The following is a 14,707-nucleotide window of genomic DNA, read 5'->3' as shown; positions in this document are numbered from 1 at the left end:
TTTGACTTTTTAAATTTTCGCTCAGCTGAATCCTCCCCCTCACTAATTAGTTTACAGCCCTCTCTACAGCCCTTGTACTGAACTTAACTTTAATAAAATTATTCGTGCACCAAACTTTACTTTAAGATCACTCTTTAAGATCACTTAAAAACGATTAAACTTGTAAATTTACATAACTTACAAACTCTTTTAATTTGACAACAGTTACAACAGTAACAATAATAACAGCAGCAAAGAAAAGCTGAACCCATCTCTCCTCCAGCTTATTCTAAGACCGCCCGCTGCACTTGGACAGTCCACCACTTCTGCCCGCAGGCGGTGGAGCAGTGTTTTTGGGCTTGGTAACAAGCTTATTCTTTTCTAAGATTTCAGGTAGTGCGCATCTGTTGAGTGGGGGGTGGGAGGCGGCGGCGTCGGCAGCAAGTTGGAGGGCCCAGGCGGCAAGTGTGGGGATTGGAGTGGGAGTGGCAGTTGATTTTGTCAATGGGTGCAGCGTCTGGGCATGTTCCCTTATTGCAGCAGCAAACGCCATCATGCCGTCCCTCATGAGCCCTGACAGTGTCTCAATGACTTGCAACATTCCCTCCCTCATGTTGAGCAAAACTGTCTCAATTACCTGCAGCATTCCCCCCCTTGGGTCAGTGACATTGTTTGCATCATCTCTGACATTCCTTCCCTGATGGTCACTGACAGAGCATCAGCTACCTCTGACATTCCCTCCCTCATGATCACTATTCCCTCACTGATGGTCTCAGACATCGTTTCCATTTCCCGTGTCATTGCTGTTGCTTCTCCCGACAGTCCCGCTACATTATCACTCACCCCACTGATGGCATCCAGAAGTAATTGGGTAAGGTCAATGCTCTCTGCACTTAATAATGTAATCTGAACCACATCGGTTAGGTCCTGCACCAAGGGAGAGTGCAGTCAAGCTCCACTTCCCATCATCCCCACGGGTGTGGCTCGCACCCCACCACTTGGACCCGCAGCCTGGGACGGTGGGGCTCTGGGTGTGCCTCGCTGCACCACACCACTGGGACCCCCAACCTCAGAAGGTGGGAAACCATGGAATGTCCCACCAGCACTCAAACCACTAGTCACGGCACACCACTAAATCGCAATGAGCGGCACCTTCTCCAAAGTCAGTAAAACAGTGGGGGCTTCATTCAGCTCCATCCCCTCCCCTCACCCCATGTTCTTCATCTGGAGGATTGGAGTCAAAGATGTTATCCTGTTGAGGCTGGTCCTCGTCTGAATTTTCTTCTACATCGTCAGGGTCGGCCTCAAGTTCTGCAAAATATAACAGAACACAGACAAATGGTTTGCAGCAGAGGAGGGGGCAGGGAGGGTGGCATGAGTAGGCTCACAGCACAGGCTAGGCAGCAGGCTGATTTGAAGGACCACGATGAATGATAGCGCATTGCATCAACCAAAGCATAGCTGATGGAGACATCCCCATGAACCAAAGCATAGCTAGCCCGCGCAGTACTCAACATTTAGCAAAGCCAGATTGTGCAATTTGCAGGACTTACCCTCTCCCTCGAGTGTGGGCCCAGCTTGTGCAGTGATGATTGCTTTTCTCCAGGCAGGACCCATCAAAGTAGCGACTCTCTCTTCCAAGGGTGTCAGTGGCTGCAGATTTGCCGGGTCTTCTCCTGTTCGGGTTCTTTCTCGTTTATTGTGTGCCACTTTCCTCTGCAAAGATGAAAACATAACTTTTTAAGGGGGGTGTCTTTCTACTGGGTGGGACATATACAGCTGGTCACATTTACAATTGCAATTGCATTGAATAAATGAAAATATTACTTACACTAACTACTTGACCAAGGTCCTGCCACTTCTTTTTACACTCGCCTCCAGATCTCGTGCAGTAATCTTCTGCAGCTTGGTTCCAGCGTTTCTTCATTTCTTTGGATGGAACTTTTATGTGACCGACTGGTGTCCAGTTCCTGCCATCTGTTCTCAATCACAACTAGTGCCTCCATTTCATCCTGTAAGAAACTCTTGGTCCTTGCACCACATTGCAATTTGAACTGCTGCAGCTCCGATTTTTCTAATGCTCTCACGCAGCACTTGCAACACGCACAACTGGCTCTTAAAAAATGGCCGACTGCCAACTTGTCAGAAATGTAATTTTTTCCCCCCCGCGCATGCGCAGAAGGTGTAGCATCATTTTTCGCCACCGATAGCAGGCTTCACCCGCCGGAGTGACTGGACAAGCTGTGCGGCGCCAAATTCATAAGAACATAAGAATTAGGAACAGGAGTAGGCCATCTAGCCCCTCGAGCCCGCTCCGCCATTCAACAAGATCATGGCTGATCTGGCTGTGGACTCCGCTCCACTTACCCGCCCGCTCCCCATAACCCTTAATTCCCTTATTGGTTAAAAATCTATCCATCTGTGATTTGAATACATTCAATGAGCTCGCCTCAACTGCTTCCCTGGGCAGAGAATTCCACAGATTCACAACCCTCTGGGAGAAGAAATTCCTTCTCAACTCGGTTTTAAATTAGTTCCCCCGTATTTTGAGGCTGTGCCCCCTAGTTCTCGTCTTCCCGACCAGTGAAACAACCCCACTGCCTCTATTTTGTCTATCCCTTTCATTATTTTAAATGTTTCTATAAGATCACCTCTCATCCTTCTGAACTCCAACGAGTAAAGACCCAGTCTACTCAATCTATCATCATCATCAAATTCGAATTATACATCGGGGAAACTTTGGCAAATTATTTCCAGCGCATTTCTGGCCTAGAAAAACGGGCGTAACTCTGGCAATACGCCAGGAAATGGGCATGGCAAAATTGAGCCTATAGGAATTGCAGGACATTTTCACGAACGTCAAAAGGTCTGTTTCTGAACTGACCACTTGCAGGAACTTTTACAGTACTTTTACAGGAACAGCTCATCACTGCTCAGTTACTTTCTTTTATGAGGGATCATCTTATGGTGGAACTGCTCATCCAGTGATTTATCCAAGAGCAAAGAGATTTATAAAAACAAGTAGTTTGGCAAAACTCTTATCATAGGCAGTCCCTCGGAATCGAGGAAGTCTTGCTTCCACTCTAAAAATGAGTCCTTAGGTGGCTGAACAGTCCAATACGAGAACCACAGTCTCTGTCACAGGTGGGACAGATAGCCGTTGAGGGAAGGGGTGGGTGGGACTGGCTTGCCGCACACTCTTTCCACAGCCTGCGTTTAATTTCTGCATGCTCTCGGCGTTGAGACTCGAGGTGCTCAGCGCCCTCCCGGATGCACTTCTTCCACTTAGGGCGGTCTTTAGCCAGGGACTCCCAGGTGTCAGTGGGGATGCTGCACTTTATCAGGGAAGCTTTGAGGGTGTCATTGTAACGTTTCCTCTGCCCACCTTTGGCTCGTTTGCTGTGAACGAGGTCAGAGTAGAGCACTTGCTTTGGGAGCCTCGTATCTGGCAATCATTGGTTGTAATTTTCCAAAATTCCCTGGATTCTGGGGAGGTCCCAGCAGATTGGAAAAATGCAAATGTAACACCCCTATTTAAAAAAAGGAGGCAGACAAAAAGCAGGTAACTACAGACCAGTTAACCTAACATCTGTGGTTGGGAAAATGTTGGAGTCAATTATTAAAGAAGCAGTAGCAGGACATTTGGAAAAGCATAATTCGGTCAGGCAGAGTCAGCATGGATTTATGAAGGGGAGTCATGTTTGACAAATTTGCTGGAATTCTTTGAGGATGTAAGGAACAGTGTGGATAAAGGGGGACCAATGGATGTGGTGTATTTGGACTTCCAGATGGCATTTGACAAGGTGCCACATAAAAGGTTACTGCACAAGATAAAAGTTCACGAGGTTGGGGGTAATATATTAGCATGGATAGAGGATTGGCTAACTAACAGAAAACAGAGAGTCGGGATAAATGGTTCATTTTCGGGTTGGCAATCAGTAACTAGTGGGGTGCCACAGGGATCAATGCTGGGACCCCAACTATTTACAATCTATATTAACAATTTGGAAGAAGGGACCGAGTGTAACGTAGCCAAGTTTGCTGACGATACAAAGATGGGAAGAAAAGCAATGTGTGAGGAGGACACAAAAAATCTGCAAAAGGACATAGACAGGCTAAGTGAGTGGGCAAAAATTTGGCAGATGGAGTATAATTTTGGAAAGTGTGAGGTCATGCACTTTGGCAGAAAAAAATCAAAAAGTTATTATTTAAATGGAGAAAGATTGCAAAGTGCTGCAGCACAGCAAGACCTGGGGGTAGTTGTGCATGAAACACAAAAGGATAGTATGCAGGTACAGCAAGTGATCAGGAAGGCCAATGGAATCTTGGCCTTTATTGCAAAGGGGATGGAGTATAAAAGCAGGGAAATCTTGCTGCAGTTATACAGCGTATTGGTGAGGCCACACCTGGAATACTGCATGCAGTTTTGGTTTCCATATTTACGAAAGGATATACTTGCTTTGGAGGCAGAGAAGGTTCACTCGGTTTACTCCGGAGATGAGGGGGTTGACTTATGAGGAAAGGTTGAGAAGGTTGGGCCTCTACTCATTGGAATTCAGAAGAATGAGAGGTGATCTTATCGAAATGTATAAGATTATGAGGGGGTTTGACAAGGTGGCTGCAGAGAGAATGTTTCCACTGATGGGGGAGACTAGAACTAGAGGGCATGATCTTAGAATAAGGGGCCGCCCATTTAAAACTGAGATGAGGAGGAATTTCTTCTCTGAGGGTTGTAAATCTGTGGAATTCGCTGCCTCAGAGAGCTGTGGAAGCTGGAACATTGAAAAAATTAAGACAAATATAGGCCGTTTCTTAAATGATAAGGGAATAAGAGGTTATGGGGAGCGGGCAGGGAAGTGGACCTGAGTCAATGATCAGATCAGCCATTATCGTATTAAATGGTGGAGCAGGCTCGAGGGGCCGTATGGCCTACTCCTGCTCCTATTTCTTATGTTCTTATTCTCAACATCTCAAATAAGCATCATCATAGGCAGTCCCTCGGAATCGAGGAATACTTGCTTCCACTCTAAAAATGAGTTCATAGGTGGCTAACAATCCAATATGAGAACCACAGTCCCTGTAAGCACATCTATGGCAACTGACTCTTGACATCTTTGCATTAAAAGTGGTGAAAAATGTTGTCCACTTGGAACCATGAACCAACAAAGTGAGAATTTGTTGAATGAGTGGCCCATCAGTTTTGAATTTTTGAATATCTGTACACTTAAAGCGAGAAACATTTTAAACCTGTGTTCTAACCAGAATAATTAGCATTGAATTTGTGGCAAGAGAAAAAGTGAGTATTTAAGCAGAATGTGCATTACAGTAAAAGAACTGGTAAACTGTCTTCACTGAATAAGAGTGTGGCGATTTGCCAAATCAGGATTGTATTCCAGGGATCCAGGCAGTTGATAGTACAGTTATACAACAGCAGGTAGAGAATACACATTAATCTTTAAAGCAAGCGGGGATAAAAATTACTTACATTGAAACAACACTTTTAAAAGTTCAATTGTGGAAGAAATCGCTTTGAGGACTATGAAATGGCAAACAAAATTCCATTTAATTATAAAAGGATTGTGAGACATATATATCTGGGGACCAGTTTAACAATGAAAGTCTCCACAAAGATTTTAAAAGATGCATTAAGAAATACCTTGATCGAAGACATGCAGTATCGGTTCTGAAAGGGTGGTCTTGCTTAACCAAATTGCTGGAGTTTTTCAAGGTAGATCACAGTGGATAGCACAAAGAATTGAAGATTTTGTAATGGGAATTAATGGCTACAGTATACTATTACAGAATAAGGGACAAAACAGAGAGTTGTTAGAAAATTGGCTCAAAAACTGGAAAACAAGATTGCCACGAATAGAAACATTTAAGCTGGAATGGGGTTAGAAGAAGCCAGGTTTTTAATTATTGGGCTCAATTTTCCCCAAAGCTGTTTTTTGCCGTACTTGAAAGAGTTACGCCTGTTTTTTTGGGCCCAACTATGCCAAAAAAAATCATCCAAGTTTCCCCGTTTGAATTTTGGGGGTGGAGTCCAAGATCTGCACCAAAAAGATCGGGTTGCCAGGGTAACGAGGGACACACTGCGGGCTGAGGCTGGAAAGTAAAACATACAACACATTCTGGCCAACTCACAGCAACCTGCACAAGCACCCGACACATTGCAGCACCTTACTAGCATTAAATTATTAAAGTGTTTATGCCTAAAGTCTATTACTGCCCCCCCCCACCCCCCCCCACCCATGCCAGTACCCACTACTATCCCTGGCCGAAGGGCCTCCTCCCTCCCGGTACCCGCTACTATTCCTGGCTGAAGGGCCTCCTCCCTCCCGGTACCCACTACTATCCCTGGCTGAAGAGCCTCCCGGTGCCGGTACCCGCTCCTAACTCTGGCCGAAAGGTTTCCCTCCCCTCCCAATGCCTTATCCAGCCACAAGGTTGCAATAAGGGTTAAGATCAGGGCTCAGGTGTTTTAGTGGGAAGTGTTTATAGATTCAATAATGGCATCTTTTGAAAAAAATCCAGGAAAGGCATGTCCGTAAGGGCCAGGCTTCCGATGGTTAAAGGGGATGAGGTAAATGGCAGAAGTTTATGAAATCCACCCATTTTTCGAATGTCTTGTTCGTCACTTAAGTTGTGGATAATTGAGCCCGAGCAAAGAAAAAGTATTGCCTTAAAGAAAGCATGGGTGTAAAAATGAAGAAACGCAAGCTGGGGTTGATTTAGTCCGATTGTAACTATTATTAGGCCCAGTTGGCTTGCTGTTGAGAAGGAAACGATTTCTTTAATGTCGTTTTGGGTGAGTGCACATGCGGCAGTAAATAAGGCCCCCAGGCAGAGGCATGTTGTTAAGATTAGTTGATTGTCTTGTATTAGCGGGTGTAAACGAATTAATAGGAAGATGCCAGCGACAACCATGGTGCTGGAGTGGCGTAGGGCAGAAACCGGCGTGGGGCCTTCTATGGCCGCCTTACCTGTAAACCACCCGTGATCAGACCCCCCCGTCATCAGCCAACTCTCCCCCCCCCCCCCCCACGATCGGACATGCCTTCCACCATCCTTCCTCAAGTCAGCTCCCCTCCCGATAGCGGACCCCAGCTGTGGCCTGGAGCCGCAGGCCTACCCACCCGACAGCCAGGGGAGGTGTGTCGGAGGCCAAAATCGGTCAAAGAACCCAGCATGGCCAGGGATGTGGAGGCCCTGCCCACCCATCCCCCCGCCGCCCCCAACCCCACCTCGCCCGCTCAAAGACCTCCCTGCTTCCCCATCCAACCGGTAGCTTCCCTGCCGCCACTCCCCCCTGCCCTAGGTCTCCCAATCAACGGCAACCCCCCAGCCTTTTTAATCGCTGACCAAGGCTGATGCACCCTTCCCAGTACTGGGGACCAAACCCAAGGGTCCCAGGCTGCAGTCTCCTGCCGCTGGTCGTCCCTCCCACCCACCAGCCGGACTGACCATTTGGCCGGCAGCTGAGCAGGAGACGGTATAGACTCTGTGCAACAGTACCCAGCTGCTAGTGTTTTTTCTGCAGTAAAGCTTTGCTGAAGGTAGGTCTTCTGTTTTTTTTTTATTTCTTTATTAACTTATTTATTGATTGATTATGTGGTCCTAAATTCTTGTTTAGTTTACATTCAAGTTTACTCTTTATCTGCTTTCAAAAGGAATTCTGTAAAATAGTTTGGCTGAAACTCTTATTTACAAGACTTGCCACTTTACCAATCCATTTTTAATCTAGTTGTTTCGTGCTTTGTAAGTCTTGGTGCTAGGTGCAGGTCCCTCAGCTTGCTTGTATTTTTTAATTTGTTATTGAATGCTTATTTTTGTGCTTGGTTTAGTGCTTGATGCTTTAAATATATTTGTTCTTTAATGTTGTTGTGAAGGTGTTTAGTGCTTTGCAAGGTCCTCTCACTTCATTTCCCTTCCCTCCCCACCATCACCCCCCCACCCCTGCCCCGGCGCCCCCCGGCCCCCCCGCTCCCCCCCCACTATCTCTGGCTACCTGCGCCGATTTCTTTACTCACTGCAAGGTTTTTCTGTGAGGACGCAAATGGCCACATACGCTGGCCTAAGTTAGTTTGGAGTAACTTTTAGCTGTCTAAATTTGCTTAAATGGCCAAAACAGGCGTAAGTGGCTGGTAACGCCCCCTTTTGAAAAAAAAACTAAACAAAAAAAAACTTAACTAACTCACCTAGAATGGAACAAATTAAATGGGCAGAATTGCGATTTTTAAGAATACTCCCAAAAAATCTAGTTGTCCCCAAAAAATAGGAGCAACTCCTGGGCAAACTTGGGCCCAATGTCTCTAGATTTAGAATAATTTGCATCTTTTAGGAAAATAGGCCAGCAGATGACAAGTCCAGTTCAATGTAAACAAATATAAAATAATTAGTATGAAAGCAAGGATTCAGAGAGCCTGTGTTGAATCATGCAGCACTGATAGAAAGATAGGGGCTATTGTAGAAAACTATTTGAAACCATCAGCCCAGCACAGTTAAAAAGCCATACAGGCTACTGGGTTCACAGCAGAGGAATCGAATGCATTATCATCATAGGCAGTCCCTTGGAATCAAGGAAGACTTGCTTCCACTCTTAAAATGAGCCCTTGGGTAACTGAACAGTCCAATACAAGAGCCACAGTCCCTGTCACAGGTGGGACAGATAGTAGGAACCTGTTCAACCTTTGCCGTCTCCAGGCCAGGTCCAAGACCATCCCAACCTCTTTCGTCAAGCTATAGTACACGGATGATGCCTGCGTCTGCGCACACACAGAGGCGGCGGAATACCAAAGGGCAAAAAACACTAGTGGGAGTTGTGTACAGACCACCAAACAGTAGTAGTGAGGTTGGGGACAGCATCAAACAAGAAATTAAGGATGCGTGCAATAAAGATACAGCAATTATCATGGGCGACTTTAATCTACATATAGATTGGGCTAACCAAACTGGTAGCAATATGATGGAGGAGGATTTCCTGGAGTGTATTAGGGATGGTTTTCTGGACCAATATGTCGAGGAAACAACTAGAGGGCGAGCCATCCTAGACTGGGTGATGTGTAATGAGAAAGGACTAATTAGCAATCTTGTTGTGCGTGGCCCCTTGGGGAAGAGTGACCATAATATGGTAGAATTAATTATTGAGATGGAGAGTGACACAGTTAATTCAGGGACTAGGGTCCTGAACTTAAGGAAAGGTAACTTCGATGGTATGAGACGTGAATTGGCTAGAATAGACTGGCAATAAGACTTAAAGGGTTGACTTGGAGGGGCAATGGCAAACATTTAAAGATCATATGGATGAACTTCAACAATTGTACATCCCTGTCTGGAGTAAAAATAAAACGGGGAAGGTGGCTCAACCGTGGCTAACAAGGGAAATTAAGGATAGTGTTAAATTTAAGGAAGAGACATATAAATTGGCTAGAAGCAGCAGCAAACCTGAGGACAAGGAGAAATTTAGAATTCAGCAGAGGAGGGCAAAGGGTTTTATTAGGAGGGGGAAAATAGAGTATGAGAGGAAGCTTGCTGGGAACATAAAAACTGACTGAAAAAGCTTCTATAGATATGTGAAGAGAAAAAGATTAGTGAAAACAAACGTAGTTCCCTTGCAGTAAGATTCAGGTGAATTTATAATGGAAAACAAAGAAATGGCAGACCAGTTGAACAAATACTTTGGTTCTGTCTTCACGAAGGAAGACACAAATAATCTTCCGGAAGTACTAGGGGACAGTAGGTCTACTGAGAAGGAGGAACTGAAGGATATCCTTAATAGGCGAGAAATTGTGTTAGGGAAATTGATGGGATTGAAGGCCGATAAATCCCCGGAGCCTGATAGTCTGCATCACAGAGTACTTAGGGAAGTGGCCCTAGAAATAGTGGATGCATTGGTGATCATTTTCCAACAGTCTATCGACTCTGGATCAGTTCCTATGGACTGGAGGGTAGCTAATGTAACACCACTTTTTAAGAAAGGTGGGAGAGAGAAAACGGGTAATAATTAGCCTGATGTCAGTAGTGGGGAAAATGTTGGAATCAATTATGAAAGATGAAATACCACATTTGGAAAGCAGTGACAGGATCGATCCAAGTCAGCATAGAATTATGAAAAGGAAATCATGCTTGACAAATCTTCTGGAATTTTTTGAGGATATAACTAGTAGAGTGGACAAGGGAGAACCAGTGGATGTGGTGTATTTGGACTTTCAAAAGGCTTTTGACAAGGTTCCACACAAGAGATTGGCGTGCAAAATTAAAGCACATGGTATTGGGGGTAATGTACTGACGTGGATAGAAAACTGGTTAGCAGACAGGAAGTAGAGAGTCGGGATAAACGGGTCCTTTTCAGAATGGCAGGCAGTGACTAGTGGGGTGCCGCAGGGCTCAGTGCTGGGACCACAGCTATTTACAATATACATTAATGATTTGGATGAAGGAATTTGAGTGTAAATATCTCCAAGTTTGCAGATGACACTAAACTGGGTGGCGGTGTGAGCTGTGAGGAGGACGCCAAGAGGCTGCAGAGTGACTTGGACAGGTTAGGTGAGTGGGTAAATGCATGGCAGATGCAATATAATGTGGATAAATGTGAGGTTATCCATTTTGGGGGCAAAAACACAAAGGCAGAATATTAGCTGAATGGCGGCAGATTAGGAAAAGGGGAGGTGCAATGAGACCTGGGTGTCATGGTACAGTCATTGAAAGTTGGCATGCAGGTTTGGCAGGCGGTGAAGAAGGCAAATGGTAACATTACACGTTTTCTCTCTCCCTCCTTTCTTAAAAAGTGGTGTTACATTAGCTACCCTTTCAGTCCATAGGAACTGATCCAGAGTTGATAGACTGTTGGAAAATGATCACCAATGCATCCACTATTTCTGGGGCCACTTCTTTAAGTACTCTGGGATGCAGACTATCAGGCCCCGGGGATTTATCGGCCTTCAATCCCATCAATTTCCCTAACACAATTTCCCGCCTAATAAAGGATATCCTTCAGTTCCTCCTTCTCACTAGACCTACTGTCCCCTAGTACAATCGGAAGGTTATTGTGTCTTCCTACGTGAAGACAGAACCAAAATATTTGTTTAATTGGTCTACCATTTCTTTGTTCCCCATTATAAATTCACCTGATTCTGACTGCAAGGAAACTACGTTTATCTTCACTAATCTTTTTCTCTTCACATATTTATATAAGCTTTTGCAGTTAGTTTTAATATTCCTTGCAAGCTTCCTCTCGTACTCTATTTTCCCCTTATTAATTAAACCCTTAGTCCTCCTCTGTTGAATTCTAAATTTCTCCCAGTCCTCAGGTTTGTTGTTTTTTCTAGCCAAATTATATGCCTCTTCCTTGGCTTTAACACTATCCTTAATTTCCCTTGTTAGCGATGGTTGAGCCACCTTCCCCGTTTTATTTTTACTCCAGACAGGGATGTACAATTGCTGAAGTTCATCCATGTCATCTTTAAATGCTTGCCATTGCTTATCCACCGTCAACCCTTTAAGGATCCTTTGCCAGTTTATTCTAGCCAATTTACGCCTCATACCGTCGAAGTTACTTTTCCGTAAGTTCAGGACCCTAGTTTCCAAATTAACTGTGTCACTCTCCAGCTTAATAAAGAATTCTACCATATTATGGTCACTCTTCCCCAAGGGGCCACGCACAACAAGATTGCTAATTCGTCCCTCTCATTACACATCACCCAGTCTAGGATGGCCAGCGCCCTAGTGGTTCCTCAGCATATTGTTCTAGAAAACCATCCCTAAGACACTCCAGGAAATCCTCCTCCACCGCATTGCTACCAGTTTGGTTAGCCCAATCAATATCTAGATTAATGATGAAAGGGGATCTCATAGAAATATATAACATTCTGACAGGACTGGAGGTGTTAGATGCAGGAAAAATGTTCCCGATGTTGGGGAAGTCCAGAACCAGTGGACACAGTCTAAAGATAAGGGGTAAGCCATTTAGGACTGAGAAACCTCTTCACTCAGAGAGCTGCTAACCTGTGGAATTCCCTACCACACAGTGCTGTTGAGGCCAGTTCATTGGATATATTCAAGAGGGAGTTAGATATGGCCCTTGCGACGAAAGGGATCAAGGGATATGGAGCGAAAGCAGAAAAGGGGTAATGAGGTGAATTATCAGCCATGATCTTATTGAATGGTGTTGCAGGCTCGAAGGGCCAAATGGCCTACTCCTGCACCTAGTTTCTATGAACTCCAGGACATAGTCGACATATTTACTGAGACGTACGAAAGCATGGGCCTTACGCTAAACATCCGTAAGACAAAGATCCTCCACCAGCCTGTGCTCGCCGCACAGCACTGCCCCCCAGTCATTAGGATCTACGGCGCGGCCCTGGACAACGTGGCCCATTTCCCATACCTCAAGACCCTCTTATCAACAAGAGCAGACATTGACAACGAGATTCAACACCGCCCCCAGAGCACCAGTGCAGCCTTCGGCCGCCTGAGGAAAAGAGTGTTTGAAGACTAGGCCCTCAAAACTGCCACCAAAACTATCTACAGAACTGTAGTAATAACCATGGTATTACTGTAGTAATAGTATGGTTCAGAGACATGGACCATGTACAGTAGACACCTCAATTGAATGCAATTCAAAAGAGATGACACTGTTAATCCCATTTGGAGTACTGTGTACAGTGTTGATTATATCACATTCAGGGCCAATTGTCGTTGAGTGATGAGGTGCTTTTGTAGTTCAGATCCTGAGAGTTGTCTGTGTACCAGCTTCCCCGTTTACATTGCTAAAACCAGCTCCATTGTCATTGTAGAATTTGGGCTCAAGATTCTGCTGTCATATGGGATTTGGTTGTATTTGTCAAGAACATCAAAGCATGTGATCACACTTGGGGAAAGGGGTGAAACATGGCCATGTTTGATAAAGGCAAGAGTGGGACAGCATGTTTGCATTACTACAATTATGCTAGATTTGAGAGACCAGTCTTCAAGCAAATTACTATTTAGAATTATGGTCCTCACCCAAAAATTGGAGAGTACCTCTGCTGTAATCCAACTAAGGTGGTACCAGGTTTTGGGAACCTTAAGTTATAAGAAAGGGTAAGGCGATCAGGCTTCTTATATTGAAAAAGATAACCTAATGGAAGTTTTCAACATTATGAAAGGAATTAACATTGAGCCAGACAAAAAGTTCACATGAACAAAGGGTACGAAAACAAAGGACCGATGCTTTTCTTGAGATATATTAATAACTTGGATGTGAGTCTACAGAGCACAATTTCAAAATTTGCAGATGACACAAAACTTGGAAGTATAATGAACTGTGAGGAGGATAGTGATAGACTGCAAGAGGACATAGACAGGCTGGTGGAATGGCAGACACGTGGCAGATGAAATTTAAAACAGAAAAGTGTGAAGTGATACATTTTGATAGAAAGAATGAGGAAATATAAACTAAAGGGTACAATCCTAAAGGGGGTGCACGAAAAGAGATACCTAGGGGTACATATGCACAAATCGTTGAAGGTAGCAGGGCACGTTGCGAAAGCAGTTAAAAAAGCTTGTGGGATCCTGGGCTTCATGAATAATGGTCTCGAGAACAAAAGCGTGGAATTTATAAAACACTGATTCGGCCTCAACTGGAGTAGTGTGTCCTATTCTGGGCACCGCACTTTAGGAAGGATGTGAAGGCCTTAGAGAGGGTGCAGAAAAGATTTACGAAAATGATTCCAGAGATGAGGAACTTCAGTTACATGGATAAACTGGAGAAGCTGGGGTTGTTCTCCTCAGAGCAGAGAAGATTGAGAGATTTGATAGAGATGTTCAAAATCATGAGGGGTCTGGACAGAGTAGATGGAGAAACTGTTCCCATGGAAGAAGGGTTGAGAACCAGAGGACACAGATTTAAGATGATTGTCAAAAGAACCAAAGGCGACATAAGAAAAAACTTTTTTTTACACACCAAATGTTTAGGATCTGGAATGCACTGCCTGAAAACAGACTCAATCACTGCTTTCAAAAGGGAGTTTGACGGGTTGAATGGCCTTCTTCCGTGCTGTAACTGTTCTTTGATTCTATGAACTGGGTGACTCATTTTAAAATTAGGATTTCATGACTAAATAGGGGATTCAGACAGAACTATTTCACATCAGTTCAAAGACATGTGCAACAGGTTATCAGGGAAAGCTGTGGAACAAATAATACAAGTGGGTTCCGGAGAAAGATAGAAGTGAAGAATAAAAAGTGGAGCGAGATGGCAGTATTCAGATCAACCAAAAAGATCAAATAGCACTTTCCTGTTGATAAGATTTACTATGGTAGCAATCTCACCTCTGAGTCAGAAGGCAGAGTTCAAGTCGCAATCCAAAACTTTACCACAGAATCTGGGCGGACATTTCAGTGCAGTAATGAGGGAGTACTGCACTGTTTGAAGCGCTGCTCTTCAGATTAGACACAAAACTGAGGCCCCATCTGCTTGTTCAGATGGATGTTGAAAGATCCCATGGCATTATTCAAAGAAGGGCAGAGTTTTTTTTCCAATGTCCTGGCAAGTTTCTTCCCTCAACAAACCCCACCAAAAATATAGATTAAATGGTCATCGATTCAATTACGCTTTGAGAGACCCAGATATGCACAAAATGCAAGCCATGCTTGTCTACACAGCAAGTCACTGCACAAAACAGTAATTAATTGTGTGAAATGCTTTGGGATGTCCAAAAACATGTGACAAGGCACTATATCAATGCAA

General features: G+C 44.5%; 1 protein-coding gene and 1 pseudogene across 2 annotated transcripts in view; both read right to left on the bottom strand.

The window, feature by feature from the left end:
• The window catches only part of LOC139265751 (ribosomal protein S6 kinase alpha-6), a 170,419-nt gene that overhangs the window by 124,371 nt on the left and 31,341 nt on the right, over positions 1–14,707 (bottom strand). The gene's annotated exons all lie outside the window — the stretch shown is intronic.
• Positions 1,163–6,996, bottom strand: LOC139265491 (NADH-ubiquinone oxidoreductase chain 5-like; annotated as a pseudogene).

The sequence above is a fragment of the Pristiophorus japonicus genome, chromosome 6 (genome assembly GCF_044704955.1).
Source record: "Pristiophorus japonicus isolate sPriJap1 chromosome 6, sPriJap1.hap1, whole genome shotgun sequence".
NCBI classification, from domain to species: Eukaryota; Metazoa; Chordata; class Chondrichthyes; family Pristiophoridae; genus Pristiophorus; species Pristiophorus japonicus.
This window is presented reverse-complemented; position numbering and strand designations above follow the sequence as displayed.